The sequence below is a fragment of the Macaca fascicularis genome, chromosome 20, assembly GCF_037993035.2.
Source record: "Macaca fascicularis isolate 582-1 chromosome 20, T2T-MFA8v1.1".
NCBI lineage: Eukaryota > Metazoa > Chordata > Mammalia > Primates > Cercopithecidae > Macaca > Macaca fascicularis.
The window spans coordinates 84874783-84882626 of record NC_088394.1 but is presented as its reverse complement, the minus strand read 5'-3'; the positions used below and the strand labels follow the sequence as shown (position 1 = coordinate 84882626).

Sequence of the window (7844 nt, the reverse complement as noted above, 5' to 3'; positions counted from 1 at the left end):
CCCCCCAACCCACCCAGCTCGTGTTCAGAAAGGCCTATGTCCCGCGCGGGTGTTGGTGGTGGCAGGCAGTGGTTCTGGAGGCCAAGAGTGTCCGTTGCCCCTGGAGGAGTTCCTTGTTCGTGGAAACCGGGGCCCACTGGGAGGCTGGGAGGCTGGGCGCCGGGTAAGGCCTGGCACTGGGCGCTTTTACTGCTTCCACTACTGAGTTCCTGGAAGGCCAGAGGTTGATCAGGCCTGGGGGTGATCGGGCCTCGTCCTCTTCTGGACACGGGTTCGGCGGCCACCCCAGGTGGGATGAGGGTGTGACATGGGAGGAAACCCAGCCATGCTGCTCAAGTGGGAGAGGGGCCGGGAGGTCTGTGGACTCACGATCCCCCACTCTGCTCTCCTCTGTGGGCACTCACAGGGGCTGCCACCCCCGCCCCTGGCATAGGCCTCACTCCTGCCAAGGACCAGGGCAGACTGGTGGGCTTGTTAGCTGGCCGCTCTGGAGTCTGTCCCTGGAGACAGCCTAATGTGGCCGTGCTGTGACTCGGGTGGGGGAAAGTCCTGGGACTGTGCAGGCCAGTGAGCAGAGTGACCCTCAGAGCAGAGCGACCCAGACAGACCAGGAAACCCCGCTCCATCCTGTGGGGCCCCACTTTGCAGGTAGAAGAGGAGGTGCGGGCTGCTTTCCCTGGCCAAGGAGTGGCCCAGGGGAAGCTCTGTGTCCTCCCATGCTCTGTGGGGTCTCTCTGTTCCTGCTGCTGAATGGGACCCCGTCCCCTCCCCTAACATCAGCCCACAGAGGAAGAACCGGGCACAGTGGAGAGGACCTTTCGGATGCCAAGCACCAGGCCCAATTCTCAAAGCCGGTGGTTCTGTGGGCTTTTAACGCTTTTGTTTGCAAGCTCCCTAAAACTTATTTTTTGACAAGCCAAGTTCCCCTTTAAGATGAAATCGCTTAGAAAGCAGCCTCCCCTAGCTTGATCACACACAGACCTTGTGCTGCTCCATTTTTGGCAGATAATGGTGGCCCAGTAGCCACTAGAGAGGTTTTCAAACACGACAGGTATCTGTGGACAAGACGTTGTTAAAATAAATAAGGTGACAGCTGCACCTCACAACCTCACCACTAGGTCACAGAAAAACAGGTGCATAAATTATGTGAGGTGTGTGTTGACCACGGCACACATCCGTTCTGCAAACTTTCCAGCCCCCTGGGTTGCAGAAGCAGGATTCAGGGCCTTTGACTGGCACTGCACACCAAGTATCCTTCTAAACCAACGGCTGGACACAGGATCCTTGGCAATGGTGCCCCATGGGTCAATTTGCAGCCTCTAAACGTTGTTTAAACAGTCACAAAAATTGTATTTTCTAGCATACTTTATATGTTACCAGTGTTTGGCATCTAGTCTTATGAAAATCTGCAGAGTTAGCTCACTTGATTTATAGAAATGCTGCCTTAAAAACAAATGGCAGAACTGGTCCTCACTGAAAAACAATCTGCCCAGACTGATGTTTGTCAGATATTAATTCAAATAAGCATGTTATTAAATGACCCAAATGCCTCACTTTGAATTCTAATTGTGATATGGATGGATGGATGGACAGATGGACAGATGGATAGATGGGTGGGGTAGTTGGATGAATGGATAGATGGGTGGGTGGGTGGATGGATGGATGATAAATAGATGGGTGGGTGGATGGAGAGATGGGTGGATGGGTGGGTGGATGGATGGATGGTTAGATGGATAGATAGATGAGTGGATAGATGGTGGGTGGATGGATGGATGGATGGATAGATAAATAGATGGTGGGTGGGTGGATGGATGGGTGGATGGATGGATGGATAGACAGATGGATAGATGGGTGGATGGATAGATGGGTGGATGGATGGATGGGTGGATGGATGAGTGGACAGATGGTGGGTGGATGGATGGATGGATGGACAGATGGATAGATGGTGGGTGGGTGAGTGGATGGATGGGTGGGTGGATGGATAGATGGATGAATAGATGGGTGAATGGATAGATAGATGATGGATGGGGAGGTGGATGGATGGATGAGTAGGTGGATGGATAGATGGATGAATAGATGGGTGAATGGATGGATAGATGATGGATGGGGAGGTGGATGGATGGATAGGTGGATGGGTGGATGGATAGACGGGTGGGTGGATGGATGGGTGGATGGATGAGTGGATAGATGGTGAGTGGATGATGAGTGGATAGAAGGATGAGTGGATGGATGGATGGACAGATGGATAGATGGTGGGTGGGTGGATGGATGGGTGGATGGATGGATGGATAGACAGATGGATAGATGGGTGGATGGATGGATGGGTGGATGGATGAGTGGACAGATGGTGGGTGGATGGATGGATGGATGGACAGATGGATAGATGGTGGGTGGGTGAGTGGATGGATGGGTGGGTGGACAGATAGATGGATGAATAGATGGGTGAATGGATAGATAGATGATGGATGGGTAGGTGGATGGATGGATGAGTGGGTGGATGGATAGACGGGTAGGTGGATGGATGGGTGGATGGATGAGTGGATAGATGGTGAGTGGATGGATGGATGAGTGGATGGATGGATGGACAGATGGATAGATGGTGGGTAGGTGGATGGATAGATGGTGGATGGGTAGGTGGATGGATGGATGAGTGGGTGGATGGATAGATGGGTGGGTGGATGATGGGTGGTTGGATGAGTGGATAGATGGTGAGTGGATGATGAGTGGATAGATGGATGGATGGACAGATGGATAGACGGTGCGTGGGTGGATGGATAGATGGTGGATGGGTGGGTGGATGGATGGATGAGTAGGTGGATGGATGAGTAGGTGGATGGATGAGTGGGTGGATGGATAGAGGGGTGGGTGAGTGGATAGATGGATGGGAAGATAGAAAAGTAAAGAAGCAGGAAGGAAAGGTCAAGGTATATTTTTCAAAAGGTAAAAGCATAGTTCTGGCCAGGCGCAGTGGCTCAAGCCTGTAATTCCAGCACTTTGGGAGGCCGAGACGGGCGGATCACGAGGTCAGGAGATCGAGACCATCCTGGCTAACACAATGAAACCCCGTCTCTACCAAAAATACAAAAAAATTAGCTGGGTGAGGTGGCGGGCGCCTGTAGTCCCAGCTACTCGGGAGGCTGAGGCAGGAGAATGGCGTAAACCCGGGAGGCGGAGCTTGCAGTGAGCCGAGATAGCGCCACTGCACTCCAGCCTGGGCGACAGAGCGAGACTCCGTCTCAAAAAAAAAAAAAAAAAAAGCATAGTTCTTACACACACATACAGTAAGCATGTGTCAAAGGTGTGTTACTCCTCGACAAGAGAGACAGCCGGGCAGCCCAGGTGATTCAGAGGGGGACAAGGGACATTAAGGACCCCGTGAAGAAGGAAAGCCACACGAAACTCAATGAATGAGAATTAGTGAAGGGCAGTCTTTCTTCAGAACAAAAAGTAGCTTGTGACTTTTCAGTTTCCTGCACCCTAACCCTCACTGAAGCCTCATCAGCAGTAAATTAAAAGTCAAAAGAGGCCACTGGGCCCTTGGCAGCCTGGCTGACACCAGGAGGGCTGGAAGTCATTGTGCCTTTTTACACCTTTGGGTCTGTGGCTTCCAAACAGGAGGCAGGCAGGGCGTGGGGCCTGCCCTGGGATTTCACTGGTGGGTCGAAGCTCTGTAATCAGGCTCAGGCTGGAGAGAGGCAATCCATGAAGTGGGGGAAAAGCAGGTGGGAGCAGCATACAGCTGACCCCAGGCCGTGTTTGCAGAACAGTCTGGAAGCTGAAGACCCACACATGGATTCCTTTAAGCCAATTGGCCCCGGTATGCGGATGGTCTTGTGTGCATGCCCCTTTAAAGACCCCCGTAGACCGCAGAGCTGTGCCACCTGCTGCACAGGTGCAGGGCTGGGAGCCCAGAAAGCCCTCTGTCCTCTCCTCACTGCAGACAGAGCTCTACTGTTTCTCAGGATACGCTGCAAGCCAGCTGCAGGGTCCCCTGAGTCACCACGAGGAGACAGAGGCTCAGAGGGATGAGGGACCCACGGCCGCGTGGCCAGGCCAGGCCTCGCCTCCTGCCTTAGGTGTGCACGGACCCGAGCCTCTGCATTCCAGGATCTGCAGGACCCTGAGTCGCAGAACACGGCTCTCCCTGGGCCACTGCGTGCCTGGCTCACGAGGTGTCAGCTGAACAGGGAAATCCAGGCGTGATGCCTTTAAAATCTCTTCCTGAGGCACACGGCAGAGTGATGCCTCAGCTCCGAGAACATTACACTAAGTGAAAGAGCCAAGAGGCCGCATACCGTCTGGTCCCATTTTTAATTGTTTTAATTTATTTTTATTTTTTATTTTTTTGAGACGGAGTCTCACTCTGTCGCCCAGGCTGGAGTGCAGTGGCACAATCTCGGCTTACTGCAAGCTCCACCTCCCGGGTTCACGCCATTCTCCTGCCTCAGCCTCCTGAGTAGCTGGGACCATGGGCACCCACCACCACACTTGGCTAAGTTTTTGTATTTTTAGCAGAGATGGGGTTTCACCATGTTAGCCAGGATAGTCTCAATCTCCTGACCTCGTGATCCGCCCGCCTCAGCCTCCCAAAGTGCTGGGATTACAGGCATGAGCCACCGCGCCTGGCTAGTCTGGTCCCATTTTATGAAATGTCCAGGATAACAAATCCATAGAGACAGAATGGATTTGGGGTCACTGTGGGGAGGGTGTGGAGAAGACAGTGACAGCTCCTGGGGCCAAGATTCACTGCGGGGGTGATGGCGTGTCTGGAGTTAGGCAGAGGCGCTGGTTGCAGAACATTGTCAGTGTACTAAATACCACTGAATTGTGCACTTTAAAATGGCAAAAAATAGTAAATTTTATGCTCTGTTTATCACAAATTTTTTAAAGATCTTAACGTTCTTTTGGAAAAAAAAAAAAGAAGAATAAGCCTGCAGAAGATGAGCGCCCGCCCCTGGCCTTCCCCCATGGCCCCTGGACTTTGGTAGAAACTCCTTACAGCCTCTGTCCAAGCCCTAACTTCTCTCCCCCTGGCCCTGCGTCTGTGTCTGCTTCTTCCGGTTCCCCCTCCGGATTTGAAGAAGCACCCCCAGCATCCTGCCAGGCCCAGCTACACATCTGCCCGGGGCCCCGGCACTGACTCTGTACCCCCAGCTCAGGTGCTGGGGATGTGGCTCTGGACCCAACCTCCGTTATCTCCCCTCTGCAAACCACAGAGCGGGGTGGCGTGCCCTGTGCCCTCCTGGAGGCCCTGTGAAAATCAAGCCAATGAAAGTTCTCGGACACGCGGGGTGGGGGTGCCCAGCTCCCTTCTGAGTGGACCTGGGTATTCCCGTTGGTGCTCAGAAGCTGTGCAGAGTCAGCCCCCACCCTCATCTCCGGGGTTTGGAGACAGACTAGAAAGCAGCAGCAAGCTTTGCTTTCCGTGTTTTCACACAGGCAACATGTAACAACACCCATGTTTGTGGCTGTGCCGAGCACCACGAGGGCCACAGGAGGTGCTGGGTGGGAGGGCACTGGCTCCAGCTGCGTGGCTGTCTCCCCCCGAAACATGGTCCAGGGAACTTGGCATCTGTGTTCAGTCCTCCCAAATGCACCCTTTGGAGATCCAACCCCACCATGTGCCCTTGGGGTGCAGGGTGGCCTGGGCCCTGGGCTGCTTCTTCCGGACTCATGACAGGCATGGCTGATGAATCACAGTGCTTTTTCTGCCGCCCACAGAAGAAGTCTCAGCATCCCCCACAGGACAGTGACCCCAGCAGCCGCAGCAGACACAGTGGACGCAGCAGCCTGGGAAGTGAATTCACCTTCGAGGCTGGGTCAGGGCGTCTCACATTATTTGTGGAAAATAAATATCCATTGGCAACTGATGCTTTTGTAAAAGTAAAAAAGTACAAGTATGCAGTGGAATTCTCTAGTGCTGAGTGTCAGTCACTACGGAGTGAGGATGTGCAGTGCTGAGTGTCGGTCACTATGGAGGGGGGGTGTCCAGGCTGAGTGTCGGTCACTATGGAGTGGGAGTGTCCAGGCTGAGTGTCGGTCACTACGGAGGGTGAGTGTCCAGTTCTGAGTGTCGGTCACTATGGAGGGGGAGTGTCCAGTTCTGAGTGTCGGTCACTATGGAGGGGGAGTGTCCAGGCTGAGTGTCGGTCACTATGGAGGGGGAGTGTCCAGGCTGAGTGTCAGTCACTATGGAAGGGAGTGTCCAGTTCTGAGTGTCGGTCACTATGGAGTGGGAGTGTCCAGGCTGAGTGTCGGGGTCACTATGGAGTGGGAGTGTCCAGGCTGAGTGTCGGTCACTATGGAGGGGAGTGTCCAGTTCTGAGTGTCGGTCACTATGGAGTGGGAGTGTCCAGGCTGAGTGTCGGTCACTATGGAGGGGGAGTGTCCAGGCTGAGTGTCGGTCACTATGGAGGGGGAGTGTCCAGGCTGAGTGTCGATCACTATGGAGGGGGAGTGTCCAGGCTGAGTGTCGGTCACTATGGAGGGGGAGTGTCCAGGCTGAGTGTCGGTCACTATGGAGGGGAAGTGTCCAGTTCTGAGTGTCGGTCACTATGGAGGGGGAGTGTCCAGGCTGAGTGTCGGTCACTATGGAGGGGGAGTGTCCAGGCTGAGTGTCGGTCACTATGGAGGGGGAGTGTCCAGGCTCAGTGTCGGTCACTATGGAGGGGGAGTGTCCAGTTCTGAGTGTCGGTCACTATGGAGGGGGAGTGTCCAGGCTGTCAGTCACTATGGAGTGGGAGTGTCCAGGCTGTCAGTCACTATGGAAGGGGAGTGTCCAGGCTCAGTGTCGGTCACTATGGAGGGGGAGTGTCCAGGCTGAGTGTCGGTCACTATGGAGGGGGAGTGTCCAGGCTCAGTGTCGTTTACTATCCAGTGGAAATCTCTAGTGCCGTGTGTCAGTTCCTACAGAAGGTTCCGTCACTCCCCATGCATCTCCCGTCTGGGAACCATCTCTCACGGACTCTCGCGGCATTCACAGGCCCCCTTCTTTACACATCTGTTACAGCAGGTTTCAGAAAGCTCTAGAGACAACAGATCGGGACGAAAACAAGGGGAGGCCGGGGAATACAGAAGGCAGAGCCCCACCCACCACCTGCCCACAGCAAGGCCTCAGACAGGTCTCACAGTGTCTGGATTCTGTGACTTCAGCCGTGAATAGCGTTGCAGTCATAGTCAAATTTCAGATAAACAAATTCTTAAAGTACAAGCATATCTCAAATATTGCCTGGGACATACACTGAAAATCAGTTACTGTTTATCTGACATTCACATTTAACCAGGCATCTAACCAGGCATTCTGGATTTGTCATCTCCAAAATCTGGCAGCTCTCCCTTGCAGGATTTGATTCCTGTAGCCAGTAGCATTGTGTTCAGCTGCAAATCACAGGAAACCTAATGGGAGTGTAAACAAGGTTTGTTTCTACATCACCAAAGCCCAGAGGCAGGTGGCTCCGGCCACCGCAGTGACACTGTCTGGTACCCAGCATTTCTACTCTTTCAACTTCACTATCCTCTTGCTTATGGTTTCCTGGCTGCAAAGTGGCTGCCCCCGCTCCAGGCATCATGTCTGCATTCCAGGCAGGAAGAAGGAAGAAGGGGCAGAGGACAAAGACCAGGCCGGCCTCTTTTCATAAGGAAAATTGAGACTCTTGTGGAGGCCTCACTCGGCTGACTTCTCTTTATGCTCCGCGACAAATGGATTCGTTCCAATAGGTTCCAGTCCACAAATCCACAGTGCTCAAACGCGACACTGCTGAGGCCCTTCTCACACCAGGATTTTCAAGCTTCTCTCTTCACATCTTCTCTGCTATCTTCAAACAGCCTCCGCACCCATGACCCCG

General features: G+C 53.5%; 1 protein-coding gene across 4 annotated transcripts in view; it reads left to right on the top strand.

The window, feature by feature from the left end:
- Positions 1-7844, top strand: part of CBFA2T3 (CBFA2/RUNX1 partner transcriptional co-repressor 3) — a 101538-nt gene that overhangs the window by 11082 nt on the left and 82612 nt on the right. The gene's annotated exons all lie outside the window — the stretch shown is intronic.